General features: G+C 33.4%; 2 long non-coding RNA genes across 3 annotated transcripts; both read left to right on the top strand.

Moving 5' to 3' along the window:
• Positions 1–2,481: 2,481 nt before the first annotated feature.
• Positions 2,482–15,899, top strand: LOC145694993 (uncharacterized). Of its 2 annotated transcripts, none has more exons than XR_014133096.1 (3): positions 2,482–2,544; positions 2,916–3,103; positions 15,708–15,899. It is a non-coding gene; the product is annotated as an uncharacterized LOC145694993 (long non-coding RNA). The 2 variants fall into 2 exon arrangements; XR_014133097.1 differs by lacking the exon at positions 15,708–15,899 and adding an exon at positions 4,697–4,880 and having other exon boundaries at positions 2,916–3,105.
• On the top strand, positions 13,482–15,899 carry LOC145694992 (uncharacterized). Its single transcript, XR_014133095.1, has 3 exons — positions 13,482–13,579; positions 13,932–14,120; positions 15,709–15,899. It is a non-coding gene; the product is annotated as an uncharacterized LOC145694992 (long non-coding RNA).
• Positions 15,900–17,932: the final 2,033 nt, after the last annotated feature.

Raw genomic sequence — 17,932 nt, 5'->3', positions numbered from 1 at the left:
TTAACGTTGGACACTATATAGCGAAAACAGTCGTTGATGACAAGAAGTGGTTTTCTGCAATGAATTATACATCCTAACAACATATTTCATTTCAATTCCAATCTTTCTACTAATCACAGAAGCGGTAGGAACCTGCTACAACTTTGCTTTCAATATTAATTCAGAAAATATCACACCACAGGAATGAAAATACTTCACGTGTTGTACACGCAACACTGCTACTTGTTTAATCCTAGGGGATGTTAATCAAATAAATAATTTGTAGAATTAAATACATTGGCAATGGAGATGCATTACAAAGGACAAACGTAGACATTTTACGTATAACACACCATGTGTATGGAGTCGTCCTTCTGACAACGTTCCTCAGGTACCATACCAGTCCGGCTATATATATACAGGCTTCAAGGATAATGGAACTATTATGGGATTTCCCTTAGGTTTCAACGGCATGTACCTGTTACGGGACTCTTTTTTTCGCTTCCAAATGTCATCGTATGATTATTCAGCAAATAGTCTAGAAGTCTCCCTATGGTATCCTGCAGGAAGTCCCGTTTTTAGGACATAAACGCACTTCCGAATATCCCTAACCACTGGCAAAAATGGCACCAAAACATCCCGAGACTAATGTGAATTGTTAAAATATTCCTGTATGCAAATTGCCGTCAAAAGCCTCCACTGTCACTACAACTCCTTACTAAAAAGAAGAAATCAAGTCATTCATGAAAATTGCATAATTTTATGCGAGTAATATATAATTTATTATGTCATACTACCCGATTAAACTATTTAAATTTTAGATGATGATGTAATATTATAAAACTATTTAAAGTATCGTTTTACTTGTAGTCATTAGCAGTACCGTATTTAACGGTTTTGTCGTCCTTAATATCAATATTTGCACCTAAAGTTCTTTAATTTCTACAACTGAAGCATGAAAAATATTACTAGTCACAGAAAATTTGCTGTACCCGAAACGCCGCCTCCCGTCATGTTCCATGTTGACCTATGCGTAAATACGGTCTTGGTCATTAATACGCATAAAGATAGATACATTCTGCGTAAAGAATAGAAAAGTTAACTCACAAATAACTTTTGATATGGTTTACTTTATCAACAGTTCAAATGGCGAACTTCACATGATGACAATGATAATCCCCACTACTAATAAAAGATATCTTTTTACGTTTACGAAACATTAGCTGCAGGATCTACCTTTGTTTCTACCACCCAGGGTTGACATTTAGAAGGAAATGAGGGAGAAAACGCTCAAACATTTGGGCTTGTCTTCTCGACAAACTGAGGTTTAATCTGCATGAGATTTTCTCGTTCCTTTTTAAAGAATCTTCGATATGGTATTTAGACCCTAATCTCGGAAATGGTCTGATGGTATTAAAGTGAAATACCTTTCGTAGTGGATTTCTAAAGGCAACTACGACGTCTATTTAGTAAGAACTTGTTAGATTTCGGAAAATGTTAATGAATCATTGAGAAGTTATACTCATTTTTCAGCAGCATGGTGGAATAACAATCGACTACTCAAGCGGTAATAATGTTCGTAAGATTCTTACAAGACTCTTAATTATATACATTGTCGAGAATGGAAATATATTATGCACTGAGCATCATGTTAAATGTTTATGCTAACTTCAAGAAATGCTTGGCATTGACGGTAAGCAGTTCATGTATCTAGTTAATTCGTTGGAGCCGCATTCGTGAAAATCGAAAAGCACAAAACAATTGAAAGTACTAAGCCGATAACTAAATAGGCTACAGTTTCCCTTCCTTATCTGGAAGTATGCCAATCAAACCAATTTGTATAGTGGATGAAAATACAAACAAGTATATATTCAGTTTCATTTGCGTATATAAGATATTTTAAACTATAAGATTCCAAAAATAAACAATTCCTGAAACATTCTTAAGTATGATCCCCTCTCCGCCGATCTAGTGTCTAACACATATGTCTTAGCTTCAGCGGGTTCCGAATTTGTAATTTAATTATTGTTCGTTGAAGTTGCATCACCGAGGCTATACGGAATCGGAACTATAGTTTAAGATCGGACCCTAACCATCGTAACGCATTCAAATTCTACAGGAAATCGAACACAGGACTATGTGCAACAAAGGCGTACGCGCGTGCTAGCCACTGGACAAGCAGCGAGGGTGAGTAGAAGTTTGATACGTAGTTAAAAGCATATGGTAAGCAAGAGTAAGTTCCTACCAGCAAATCTACTCTCTCCATATATTTCTGATTGTAAATATTAACTGAAGGTCAGCTAGAAGAACATGCAAGTAAACAGCTGAATGAAAGACAGGGCAAAGACCGTAAGACAAAAAGATCTTCGTCAATGACTGACCTACAACTTCCTAGAAAGGAGTAGCAAAGAATAACAAAAAGCTAATAATGTGCGTTACTTTTAAAACTGGATTAAGTACAAGGACGAGTTTTGTATATAAAAACAGTTCGTTGGACTTGAATTGTATACAACGTTACTCTCGCTGAGGAACACACACATCCTACTAAATAAAATGAAATTCTTGGTAAGATATATTTTCGATTAATAAGAACGATTTTCCAAATTCATATGTATGTTTATTAAACCTTCGTAACTAAAAATGTGGCATACTGACTGCAACTGTACAAATAGTTAACTTGTATAAATTTCTCTCCTAATTTAATTTCTTCGTCATTCTCTTACAAAAAGTAGAAAAATCTTAATGCATAATATTTTATTTTTGTAAGAAAGTGCCACATACAACTTCAGATATTACAGTGAAAAAATATAATTATTAAAGATTTACGTCAGTATAAATAAAAGTTTTGTGAGATGGGTAGCAAAAATTTTTTTTTATTATTATATGCGCGAAATTTTAAAGAGAAAACTTATTCGTGATACATATTTTATTTCCAGGCTCTTGTTCTTTTCGCCTTGTTGGCTGTTGCCTTCGCCCAAGAGACTGCTAGAGACAAGAGAGGAGTCTTGGGAGCCTATGGTATTGGCTATGGATACCCAGCTGTTGGATACGGATACAGTGGGCTTGGATACGGATATGGACTTGGATACGGTCTTGGTTACGGATATGGATATTACGGTTAAAAAGGTATTAAACTTAATATATTCATGCAATTCCCACTATGAATTCCTTAGTTGGTCAAACTTGAAAGTAAGAATAATTAGTATTGCACGAGAGTGGAGAGTCGACACGAGAAGTACTTTCTCAAGTTTGAGACTAGACTAGAAATTTCAAAGCTTCGTGAGCAAAACTAATTCACCCAAATTTTAAATTTCAAACACTATGTTAATATTATATGATTCATAGTTTAAAAACAGTAACTTCATAAAGTGACTGCACGAACTCGGTGAGGACCACTTATCGTTTAAAAGTTCACAAATCATTCCACAATGCATTCCAATAATAAATATGATTTAAATGTTGTTATGCTACACCTATCTTAGACCTCTCGTTAGCAGAGAAATCCCGATAACTTCCAAACGAATTTCTTTTAAAAAAAAACATAAGGGCATAAATTTTGTATGTAAATTTACAAAAGGAACTGAAAAAAATTAAGACAAAACGAGAAAATAGTATTCGTCGTAGTCTCGTCTCGTGAGCAACACTACTAATAACATAGACCGTATCTAAATTATAGTTGTATTTGAGCTCCCTCGTACCTAAGCGGTTAGCATACACACCTATGGAGACCCGAGTTCGATTCCCGGCAGAAGCTCATGTGTAAGAATTATATATGAAGCTGTACGACCACGCTTCATATAGTGCTGAAAGTGACGATCCTGAAAGTGACGCTAAACTCAATATCAAATCAAATAGTTGTATTTGTATAGATCCTGTGTAGCGTAGTCGCTAACGCTCTGGCCTTTGTTGCGGGCGGTCCCGGTTTGGATTGTCGTTGGGAAAATTGGATAAAAAAGTGTGAAAGCTTCCTCAAGCTAGCCATCTTGAGTGAAATCCTCGTGGGTTTTCTTCATTCACACCAGGAAAATATCAAGATGGTATGTAATATAATTGTTCCAGGACGTTTTTTTCCTCATTCCCTTATTTCATCCCAATACCATAGAACCGCCAAGGGACGCCGCCTCTCATATACGATGGGCTAACGTAGTCATAGATGCCGAAATCCTAGAAATCTAATTGTTAAACTTAATCGTTTGACTTACATTATAATCCTAAACAGAACTACACTCAAAATCTTTATGGTATGATTGTATACTTCCACTGAAATATTTAAAATAACGCAGAAAAAGTAATTATGATAGAAAAACAAAAAGGGGTTATTATTTATTGCCAGCAAATCCTATTGCTAGTTTTTAAACCTAAGTTCTTATTCAAAGATGAATTTTTGTAATACCTTAGAAATAAATAAACAAATATTATCGCAGCACTTTTTAGATAGTTAACCACGTAATTATATTTGATAACTGTAATGTCATTTATATATATAAGAGTCTTTTGTATATTAAATTTGTTCATTTGTATATACAAGAAAATTGGCTAAAGAATGTGTGTATAAGACAAGTAGACATTTCTGTTACCAATTATAAAATTTAACAGTATTCTATACATACTGTAGACAAGATGCTTCCAGTACTTTTAATGAATTAGCAATGCTTATAGATATTTGAAATATCTTGATAGTAAATACTTATTCTGATAAGTATGTTTTCTTTTGCAGATACTTTTAAACCGGACAACAAACACACTTGACACCAGATTACCATTACATCAATGAACAACAGACATATCGGGGAAATTTACAGCCAAATCTACTGATAAACAAAGTGTATATGATTCTTTGTACTCAGGATTGTATTTTATTCTAAATTATGAACGTGTTTGAACTTAATAAATATTTATAAATCATATTTTTAGTTATTATTTCTTACGTTCCTCGATCAAACACTAGTAAGTAATTAACTACGAGCAATCATGTATTACAGTGTTCATAATATCCATTTTCGGAGACAATTTTAATTACTATTTAATATATTGTACACATCTAAGCACATTAATTGGAAGATAAAATTTCCATAGAGGAAGAAAAGCAAAAATTTAAATTCTAAACCTATAAAAATGGAGATTTTAGAATTCATTTCATTGGTGTAATTCTTCTGTGTTGAAGCAAACAAGTCCTCAGTCGGGAAGCTAACCACGTAATAGGAAATCTTGGGATGATCCTTTGCACAATATGTAGAAGAATTACAAGAGAAAACTTATGAAATAGTGATTAATAAAATTTGTAACTTTTAATAAATTTAAGAGTCAGCCTAACACAGCGATAAAATACAAATTTTCATAGACGATAGTGATTAACAGGATGAAACTGACAATATGCTAACAGTTCTAATAGAATAAATGAAAAGACAATTAATTTGGTTTATATTTATATTTCTACTATGGACATTGAATATTCTAAATGTTATTGGAATAACATTTTTGATATTGTGTATATTGCTGTCAATTCATTTGCTATAACGCTTGGTGGTGAAAGAGCGGAAAGGGAAAGGGGAGTCTGCGATCGGCAACGCTATGCTAAATATCGCGTATCTTTGGTTACTGCTCATGTTGCTTCCCATCTGAAAAGATGTGTAATTTACTTCACTAGTGACTTAGGTTGTGGGTTACCGAGCCTACCGGCGGTAGCCCTAGAATATTATAAAATAAAGTAATTATAGTATAAATTAATTTATATTGATAATTTTATACTTTAGTATATTCTTTCAATGATACAAGTTTGAGAACTTTATGGATTTAGAAACATCCACTAGCTTCTTTGCACGCAGTCTGTTTCGTTTCTTAAGAGATCGACATGACAAGCTAGCAGAAGCCTCTTCTCTACTTACTCCAGCAAGAATCGTACTTATCAGCGCATTCCTCTCGCTCCATGCCTCCAACTCCTCCCACATCGTAGGAAAGGGCTGCCAGGTAACACAAGTTTCCTCTAGAGAAATCATTTTCTTGGGCGTAAGCGGAGGGTTAAAGGCAAGTTATATAAGTAATGACATTGCATTTTGCAGCACTCGGGGAATTATCCCGACATCTTGAGCCTCGTCTCGTAGCGGTTTGCGTCAACGCAACACAACGCAAATTTTCCGTTTTACAGTACCTTACGATAGTCGGCATAGTTGTTATATACAGTATATATACTTGTTTTATTATTTGCGTTACGTTGCGAAAACTCTTCTTCTTCATTGGGTAATCACCTATTTCAATGTTCTTTATTACTAGCACAACTTCCACTTACTCTAGTGCGTAGTGTTATAAATTATCCAAAGCAAAATGTAGGGTCATTTCATGCAGCAAATGAAGGTAAAAATGTGCGATTGTTTTTCCGTAATAGCTAATAAGATAATAAAAGTTTTTCTAGTGTAAAGGAAATCGTTTTTATTTACTTGATAAAAGGAAAATGTGTTGTAAGTTTTTCTCTTGTTTTGAAGGTTGTATAATAAAGTATAAACTAAACGCCTATAATAATAATAATAATAATAATAATAATAATAATAATAATAATAATAATAATAATAATAATAGTCAATAACTTCATCCATAAACATGAAAGTCGGGATATTTTAAAGTCGCGACAGAGCCACTTCGGAAGTTGGTCATTTTCTCCGAAGTTGGGATTGTCTCGACAAAAATCGGAACGGTGGTGAATGATATACGAGCTATGGTACCTCTTGTAGTAAAATGAAAGTTATAAATAAATTAAAGGAACAAAGTATCTGTTTTTGTCTTTGTCATGCAATAGAGTGGTTACAGAAGCAACCTTAAACGTGAATGAAAGACTGTGAAGGTTAATTTTCAAATAAAATCTGAAAATCATTTTTTTCGAGTATAGCGAAGTGTGTAAAATAAATAAAAAGTAAAAAAATACCAGAACAAAATAAATAAAATGTGGTGCAGAATAGTGTCAGAGGAGGCGATTGATTTTGTAGTTTGCGTTTTGAAGTAGGGTTCTGTTTAAGTGTAAACACTGAAACCACGTTAATAAATTGTTCACTTGTGTTGTGACATTGTGGGGGAAAGAATGGGAGAGTGAGTTTCAAGGTGGTTTCTATTGACAATTACTGTATTATAGAAAGTTTATTAAATATACAGTTGTTCATAGCTATAACGAAAAACTGGAAATTGTGAAAATGACAAGACCAACTCCTGAGTTAAATTTATCTAAGGATGTAAAAGAAGAAACCGTGAGTACACACGTCATTTTACATTATATTCGTATGATAAGTTTAATTGGTTGTGTGGTTGTATTTGTTATTCAGCAATGTAAATAGGTAAGTACTTGATTTGTAGCAATATTATTTGCAAATTAATACGTAATTTATGCATTATTGTTATTCTTGTTTGTTTGATAGAAGTGTCCCTTTGCAGCACCGAGGCTACATGAGACATGGACAGACAGGCTAGATGGAATCTGATACATCGTAATGTGTTCAACACTTTCCTACCGAGAATTCAATTCGGGACCATGTGCAGCAAGGGCACGCGCGTAGCGACTAGACCAGTAGTTAGAACGTAGGCATAACTAGGCTCCAAGCAATTACTAATTACTCCAAAGAGGGAGAGCTCGCACTATTATCATTATTATTATTATTACAAATTGTTTATATTATTAGTATTAGTATTATTATTAATGTACAGGTGTTATAAAGGATAGCGGTAGCCCAAGCTATCAAAACAGTATACGCCACTATATTTCAGGTAAGTCACTTTAACATTTAAGTAGCCTCCAAATTTATACTTATTTACTGCCTTTCTACCTCTTCCACTGACAGAAAAAGAAACAAATTCGTTTCGAATGAGTGGCGTGTTAGCCAGGTTCATTTCATTAAACCTACAGAAAAGAAAGATGTGGTAGAGTACACTCCAAGTGTTTACTGATTTAAATCAATAAAGGATATTTAATACGCAAACTAAAACAAAATCCAGAGAACAATATCTTTGTACTATTTATTTTGCATTTAATATTGTTACATTTTACATAATTCAAGCACGATAGAACATTAAACATTCTCTACTTACCGCCACAGGATCTAATAAATTATATGTGTACACGTGTTAGTGTCAACAAATGAAAATTAAACAGGAAATAAATACCTACAAAAACTTTTCCAACATTTACATCGCCCATTAATATATCCGAAACTGTGTGTGCCCTTCCGCAATGGACCACATGATTAAATGATAAATTACTCACCATTACATATTAAGGTCATTGCTTCATGTTTTTCGAAAAACACACACACACACACACACACACACACACACACGGCATACAAGTTCAGGAGGTGTAAAGAAAGACGACTAAAACAAAAGAAATCTTAACTCTAATTCTATCATATTAATGATTTCGAAAATGACCTATTATGCTGCCAAAATGTCTTGAGCCGTGGCAAAAATGCAAACTAATACTCACACTGTCACCAATGATGCCAGGTCCTCAAGTTAAAATTTCCCTCAGAACTGCTAAAAATTCCCTTTTAAAGATAAAATTTCCCTAATTATAGTTATATATATATATATATAATTGTTTAAAGAGAGCATTATTGTATATCTATGAATTATTATACCTATGTACTCTGCTCATATTTCCTCAACATATGTATGCTTTTGATATTCTGGTATTACTTCAATGTTATCTTTATAGTGACATAGTCAAACCAGGCCGCAGAAGGCTTGTGAAGAAAAAAGTTTGTCACTTTGTGTATGGGATTCTGTGAACAATGCCACCGTCTTTCATCATACTGCCACAGTACTTAATAACATAATGTTTGTTAAAAAGTTAAATTTCCCTACATTTTATCTCATATTCGTAAAATCTCCCTTTTTCCCTCCTTAAAAAATTCTTTACTGAATTTCCCTACGCCGCGGGAAACTTCCCTCAAACTAGCATCACTGAACCTCACACACCCACGCGTTGAGCCAATAATGGTTTAGTTGTTGATAAGCGAGAGAAAACGAGTGGAATTCCTTCAGCCGACAGCAGCGCTTGGAACGAAAGACTAGGGATCAAGTCAATGTGGCATATTTATACTATGATATGCACGGTTAATCTAACCCCATAAAGACACTTTGTTGTTATTTATACAAATATATATGTAAAAAAAGAGTACAGTTCATTAGCTAATGATGGATGTCTCGGAATAGTAAAAGTGCATGAATTTCTTTATACGATCAAGGTATGTCATTCCTACGTTATCATATCTTAGATTACGTGAAAAATTGAAGTTTTAACTCTTCCGAACCTGGCACGTTTAAATTTAATTTTCCCAATTTGCTGATCTTTCAGTGCACCAGTATAAGCAATTAGTAGCAAATTTATGTTGTTTTTTTTTTAAAGACAGTTTTGTTAACTGCAAACTCGATTCAAAACTATTATTATTATTATTATTATTATTATTATTATTATTATTATTATTATTATTATTATTATTATTATTATTATTATTATTATTAAATAATACTTAGTGTATTCACAAAGTTAAATTCTGGAATTTGTAATAATAACAATTTCACTTACATTAGACAGTTTCTTCCTTTTACTAAACGGCAATGTACAAGAGGATAATTTAGTAAAAGTGCGACTATTTAATAGATGTAAAATAGTATTTAATAAAATAGGAATACTTGATATTAAGATATTTCATGTAACGAACGAACAAAGTATAAAACCTGACAATTGGAACTTCACAAACTACGGTAAGATTCGTAATATATGACGAGAAAAAAAAAAAAAACTGTGTCTATTATTTTTATTGAACAGCATTTTATAGATACCAAAATTCTTGAATGTATTGACAGGTTTCTACTATCCTTTCTAAAACTTCTTATTGATTCGTTTCGTTAATTTAAAGTCCTCTATCAGCACACAGGGTGACATGAGACAGAAAACACTTGTCGACGATACAAGAAGATAGGGGCGATGACGATATTAAATGATGTTCTTCCCTATGATAAAGAGAGCTCCCTACTATACAAGTATGACAGAAGATTCGATTTCTTAACAAAGGGAAGCAGATTTAATACTGTTATTATTTCCATATTATATTCATTATATCAAATTTAAATTTCATAGATCTACTTATTTCTAAATATGTATCTAAGTTGTATTTGTTATAGCATTTCGCATATTACATTCTTTCAATATGAAAACCTACCTCGTGACTAAGCAGTTAGGCTACGCGTCTTTTACCTGAGAGATCCAGTTTCGATTCCCGGCGGAAGCTCATATGGTTCTGATGGCACGTTAAACTGTAGGTCCATGTGTCATGTAGCCACGTTGTTAAACGGGACGCTAAGATGAAATCAAATCAAATTCGTTGATACCTTCAATTTCAGCGGTATAACATAAAGTATACAAAGTAAAGAGTGGTGCCGTAGTCTCAATTGCAAGATAAACAATTTTGCAATGCTCTGTGTTTTGTGACTAATGTCCCTTGATTTATACAGTTTGGTTGGCCAAATCGCCTTTATAAATTTATCCTGTATTTCCATGTGTGTGTTTCCCTATCCTTGCTGGGAACAAAAAAAATCTCCAAAACTACTTGATGGATTAGCATCAATATAGCCCAGGATGTGGAGTCAAAAGTTAAAAGTCGAGTACGTTGCTGGAGGTGATATTCACAATTAAAGTGATAGAAATCAAAAACTTTCGATTTTCACATTAATCATTATAGAGCAAAAACAGAAATAGATACTAAGAAGCGGGTTTCTGCAATGAATTGGACATCTCAAGAATACATTTCATCTCAACTCCAATCTTTCTACTAAAACAGAAGCGGTAGAAACCTACTTCAACTCTGGTTTCAAAATTAATTGAGAAAATATCACCACATGAACCAAAGAGCTTCACGTGTACACGTGACACTGTTACTTGTACAAACCTAGGGGGTCTAAATCAAATATGTAATTTGAATAACTAAATATATATTGAAAATGAAGATTCATTACAAATGCTGAAATTTAAAAAAATCCACATAACATACCATGTCTATGAAGCCGTCCTTCAAACGACGTGTCACACACTGTTAAAAAAATCATTTAAACACTTTTAAAACAGTTTTTGAGAAGAAAGTTAATAAAAGAGTATTTAGTAAGTATTTTTCGCATATCCAAAAGCGTTAATTCTTAAAAGCAGTGTCTAGAGTGACATATTTAACAAAATTCTCGGCAAACACTTCGAAAAAAAAGTAACGTTACATTCTGGAAACATATTTGGGACATACTTGGAAAAAACAGTATTTAAAAGAGGGTGAATATGTGTCATCCGAAGGAGTTTAAAGAGAGTATGCAATGTGTAAAGCTTCCTAACTGTGTCTAAAAGTCGTTCCAAATATTTTGTAGTGCAACTTCCATATCTGTCCAGCGACATAAGCTTCAAGGATAATTGAAAGTATTACGAGATTTCCTTTGGATTTCAACGTCATGTGCCTGTTACAAGACATTTTTTATTTCTAAATTGTCTTATGACTCCTCAGCAAATAACCTAGGAACGTCCCATGGGCATCTCGTAGAAAATCTCGTTTTCAGGAGTGATGCGCACATCCATTTATCCACAACAATACCACTACCGCAAATGAAACGCTACATGAACACCCCGGTATCCTGAGACTGACATCCCTTTTGACGTTCGAGTTATCTTCGTGTTCTGCGAATTGTCAATTTTTCCCCCAAACGCTAAAATCCCTGTGTGCCGATTGGCATTAAACTCCTCATTACATAGCAATGAAAAAAAAAAAAAACATTGCAATCATGAAAACCGCATAATTTTGCGCGAGCAATGTGTAATTCATTATTTCATACTACCCAGTTAAACCATACAAAAATAAGACGTTAAAGTAATATTAGAATACGGATTAAAGTATGGTCTTGTAGTATATATATCAGGACTGTATTTAACAGTTCTGTCTCCCCTCAATAGCAAAGTTTGCAGTCAAATTTCTACAATTTCCAGAACTGGGACGTTAAAAAAAAGTAACCACCCAAAATTCGTTGTTCCCCAAAAATTGTCGCTCCGAGTCATGGTCCTTGTTGGTCTATGCATAAATATAGGTTTGTTCATTAGTATAAGCATAGATAAATTCTAGGTGAACCATGGAAAATTTAACTTACCAAATAATAATTGTGGATATTAACTATTTACTTTATAGACAGTTCAAAAGACAAACTTCACGTGCTGATAATAGTGATCTCGACTACTAGTAAAAGATCCCCTCTTCACATTTACTAAAATTTAGGCGTGGAATCTTGCTTTGTTTCTATTACTTAGGATTGACGTTTAGAAGGAAAGGAGGAACCAAATGCTCAAACATTTGGGTTTCTCTTCTCGACAAACTTAAGTTTAATCTGCATGCGATTTTCTTGTTCCTATTTAGAAAATCATGTGACAAAGTAGTTAGGGGCTAATCTCGGTAGAGGTTTGAGGGTATTGAAGTGAAATCCCTTTCATAGTGGATTCCCAAAGGAAGTTACGACGTATTTTAGTAGAAACTTGTTAGGTTTCGAAAGATATTTTGAATCATTGAAAGAGTAGGTTCATTTGTCAGAAGTATAGTAGGATCACCATCGACTGCCCAAGTGATAATAAAGTTCTTATAAGAAACTACATTAGACACATTACCAACAATGTAAAGGTGTGATGCAAGTAAGTATTATGTTAAATGTTTATACCAACTTGAAAAAATGCTCGGTGTTGCTCGGATAAAATAAAAGAACCTCCAGTTCTTTCACACAGCAGTTCATATATCTATTTCAATTCGTTGGAATCGTATTCCACAAAATTGTCAAGCATTAAAAAAATCAGAGGTACTAAGCCGACAGCTAAATAGGCTACGGTCTCTCTTTCCTACCTAGAAATATGCCAAACCAACCAACTTTTGCGTAACGAATGAAGGTACAAACAAGCATATAGTTATTCTTCCACGAAATAACACTTCCCCACTGATCTGGGTCAAACGCATATGACTTGGGTTCTACTTCTTCTGGACTTCTAAGTTTATTATTCTTCGTTGAAGTTTTACGTTCCTTTGCAGCATCGAGGTTAAACAGAATGTGGATCTACATTTTAAGATGGAATCTGAACCGCTGTAATGCGTTCAAATTCCACAGGAAATCGAACACAGAACCACTGCAACAAAGGAGTGCGCGCCTGCTAGCCACTAGACCAGCCGCGAGGGCCATCATAAATTTGATATGTAGTTAAGAGCATAATATGGTAACCAACAGTAAGTTTCTACCAGCAATATACTTTCCCTACGTATTTGTGATCGTGAATATTAAGTGAAGGTCAACACGCAGAACCTGTAGGTAGGCAACTGCATGGAAGACAGGCCAAAGACCGTAAGACAAAAAGATCTTAGTCAATGATTGACCTACAACTTCCTAGAAAGGAATACCAAAGAATAACATAAAGCTAATAATGTGCGTTACTTTTAAAACTGGATAAAGTACAAGGACGAGTTTTGGATATAAAAGCAGTTCATTGGGCTTGAGTTGTATACATTGTTTACTCTTGCAGAGGAACACACACATCCTACTAATCAACATGAAATTCTTGGTAAGATATATTTTCAATTAATATGTTCATTAATCGTTCGTCTGTAGAAATGTGGCATACTTACTACAACTGTACAAGTATCCAACTCGTAAATATTCTTCTCCTAAAAGTACATTTAATTTTTTCGTCATGCTCTCACAAAAAATAGGAAATCTTAACATGTAATACTTACTTTTCGTTAGAAAGTGCTACATACTGTACAATTTCAACCATTACAGTAAAAAATATAATTATTAAAAATTGACGTTATAATAAATAAATAGTTTACTATTCACCTTACAATACTTTTCTTATTAATATTTGCGCTAATTTTAAAGATCAAACTTATTCCTAATACATATTTTATTTCCAGGCTCTCGTTCTTTTCGCCCTTTTGGCTGTTGCTTTCGCCCAAGAGACTGCTAGAGACAAGAGAGGAGTCTTGGGAGCCTATGGTATTGGCTATGGATACCCAGCTGTTGGATACGGATACAGTGGGCTTGGATACGGATATGGACTTGGATATGGTCTTGGCTACGGATATGGATATTACGGTTAAAAGGTATTAAACTTAATATATTCATGCAATTCCTACTATGAATTCCCTAATTGGTCAAACTTTAAAGTAAGATAACTAGTAGGCCTATTGCACGAGAGTAGAGAGTCAAAACAAGAAGTACTTTCTCAAATTTGATGCTAGATAAGAAATTTCACCAACTTCGTGAGCAAAACTAATTCACCTAAGTTTTATATCTCAAACATTATGTTAGTATAATATGATTCATAGTTTAAAAACTGTAACTTCATAAAGTGATTGCACGAACTGGATTAGAAGTACTTATGGTTTAATGATACGCAAATTAATACTCAATACACTCGAATAATAAATTTGATTTAAATGTTATTATATTACAACTATTTTAAACCTTTCGTTAGTGGAGATATTCCGAAAACTTCTAGACGATTTTTTTTTAAATAAGGGTATAAAATTTCGTACGCAAATTCACAAAACGAGTTGATAAAATTCAAGAGGAGACAAGAAAATATTCCTAGTCTCGTCTTGTAGGCTACACTAATAATAATAATACATAAATTACAGTTTTATTTATCTAGTTGTTGTATAGCATAGTAGCTAACGTTGTCGCCTTTATGCGAACGGTCCAGGGTTCGATTCTTAGCGGGACACTTGGTCGAGAAAGTGTAGAAGCTTTCTCAAGCCAATCATGCTGAGTTAATTTTTTTTCATTCACGCCAGAAAAATGTCGGGATAGTTTAACTTAAATGTCTCATGCCGTTTCCTTCTACCTTCCTTTATTCCTCACAAGTGCTCCGGATAGCGTAATGGCCGAGGGACATTCCTCTCATATGCGAGAGGCTAACGTGGCCATAAATGCCGAAAGCCAGAAATCTAATTCCTAAATTAATCATTCGAGTTACATTATAAGCCTAAGTAGAATCATATTCTAAATCTCTATGGAATAAGTGTATACTTTCACTGTGGTGATTATGATAAAAGAAAGAGTAAAGGTTTATTATTTATGATTAGTAGCTAGTCTTTCAAATCTATTCAAAGATAACTTTTTGTAATACTCAGAAATGAATAAACAAATATTATCACAGTATTTTTAGGTAATTAATAACCTAATAATATTTGCAAATAGTTCGACCTAACTATAACCAATATATTTGCTAATTGCAAATAGTTGGTTCATTCGAACAAAGAAATTAGCTAAGGAATGTGTGTATGAGATAAGTATATATTTTTTTACCAACTCCAAAATTTAACAGTGTCCTATGCATGTTGTAGACGAAATGCTGCAGTACTGTTAATGAAAAAAATCTTTCAGTTTTACGTCCCTCGGTTATGGAGGCTAAAGGAAATGGTGATGAGAAATGAATGTAATGCTGAAATGAATAAAGTAGGAAGAAACGGGAGAACCCCAAGAAAACCCATGAACACGGTGTTTGTCCACCACAAATTCCACTTGGTGCGAGCTGGAATCGATCCAGGAACACAACGCATCAGAAGTGAATGCTCTACCACTGAGCTACCGCGGCCCGGGAACTTTTAATGCATTAACAATGCTTATAAATATATGAAATATCTTGATAATAAACATGTATCTTGATAAGTATGTTTTCTTTTGCAGATACTTTTAAACAGGACAACAAATCATATTTGACACCAGATTCTCATTGCATCAATGAACAGCAGACATATCGTGAAAGTTTACAGCCAAATCTAATGATAAACAAAGTGTATACGATTCTTTGTATTCAGGATTGCATTTTCTTCTAAATTATGAACTTGTTTCAACTTAATAAATATTTATGAAACATATTTTTTACGTACTGTTTCTTACTTTCCTAATTAAAACACTAGTAAATAATTAACTACGAGTAACCATGTATTACAGTGTTCCTAATATCCATTTTCGGAGAAGATTTTAATTACTATGTACAATTGTATACATCTGAACATATTAATTGGAAGATAAAGTTCCATAGTGTATAGTGGTGTAATGTCATAATGAAAAGATTAGTAAGGGATATTCTACTATCAAGATCACTATAAAGATACATTTTTAGCACCATAAAACTTTTTTTTATCGAATTTCTTAAATCTAAGCATTATGATTTACTCTCATAAATGGGTCATTTTGTACTACTGAGTGAAATATTTCGATTTTAATATATTGTTTTTCATTTTGGGTTAATATTACTGTAGAAATTACAGTAATGTAGTATTACTGTACATCTCACAAAGCACTCTTCAATTACCTTAAGTGAAACCTGAGGCAATAGTTAAACGGAAAAACATACTTAACTCTGTCTGTGTGCCTGAAAGTGCAGCTTTCTCCCATACGTCAGTCTGAATGGTGTTAGATTGCCTGTGGAATTATAACACCCACGGCAATGTTAGGAATTTAAACTCTGATTCCCAACATTTTTCGTATTTTTCATAAAATAGTTACAAAACAACAAAGAGTAAACAATATAGTATTTACAAATCAATAGTAATTAAATTGACCTGTCATATTCCTCATTTAGTGGATACTTTTCAGTTTGTAGCAGAAAACTATGATGTCAAAAACTTTGTATAATCAGCGACAAAAGTTCTTTTCGTTTGATGATTTGTTTCATAAATAACTTCAGAATGGAAGCGCAATTTGAGTACAGTTTTCAGTAAATTAGAAAGAATGTTATATTCTGTGCGTTCCAACCATACCGTCGTTATTTCCAAAATAAATTTTACCAAACAGAAAGAAGTTTAGTCGCTGACAGTATCAATTCGTTTGGTCTATACAAAACACCTAAAAAAAAAACAAATATTTATTTATTTAATAGCTTCCTGTAAACATACCTCATTTTCTCACTTTTTAATATTCTTTACTGATTTAAGTTATTTCACTAAAAATCAAGGTAGTTAAAAACCAGTGAAAAAGACCCTTAAAATACTGTTTAAACAAGCGGCGATGTGAGTGAAATTTTCACGAATAAAAGCAACAATACTAGTTACTTTCTCATTGTTTGCTAAAGCTTAATGTCTCTTTTTTTTAGCATCGAGGCTATGTAAGACATGGACCTACAGTTCCACATGGAATCCGAACCACCGATTATGTTCATTGCCCTTCCACGGAGAATTTAACCCTAAAAGCCCAGCACAAAAAGCTTGCTCATTAGCCTCGAGATCAGCCGAGAGGCAGAAGAGATACTGATTTTTAATGTCATTTCAGGATAACTATTCTGAGATATTAAGCTTATTGTCCAAATAAATAAATAAAAATTAGTGAGGGTTGAAAATGATATACATAATCATTTCATTAAGTATAAACTTGGGAATCGCGATTTCGGTATTTCTTCTGGTTAAGATTTCAAAGTATTAAGTCATTCCGTTGGTGAAGAAGTTCATACAATTTTCATATATACTAATCACATAGTTGCATGCAAGAGTCCATTCTTGAAAGGGTGTTTAACCCTTAACCAGGCGCGCTCTTTTATTCATCGTTACTAGGCACGTGGGGATAAATTTTACCCCGATGTTATTTTACTTTAGCGATTAAAGTAAAGTGTGTTATTCAGATTTATTGACAAACAAATTTATGGTATTACATAGACTATTACAAGTTACTTAAAATATATACATTAATATATAAAATATGGGATAAAATGAAATTAAAAAAAAAAAACAAATTGCGTGGTATTTTTTCTGTTTCTTCGTTCACACCTTGGACTAAATTTTACGCTCGCACAACCAGTTACGGGTTAAAATAACGTTCGTTCGTTCAATATAAATTTATGGACTTTATCTTAACAATTTTGCCGTTCATGAACTTCAACTTCACGTTTTTAATCACTATACATTGAACGATT

The sequence above is a fragment of the Thermobia domestica genome, chromosome 9 (assembly GCF_964235325.1).
Source record: "Thermobia domestica chromosome 9, izTheDome1.hap1.1, whole genome shotgun sequence".
NCBI classification, from domain to species: domain Eukaryota; kingdom Metazoa; phylum Arthropoda; class Insecta; order Zygentoma; family Lepismatidae; genus Thermobia; species Thermobia domestica.
This window is presented reverse-complemented; position numbering and strand designations above follow the sequence as displayed.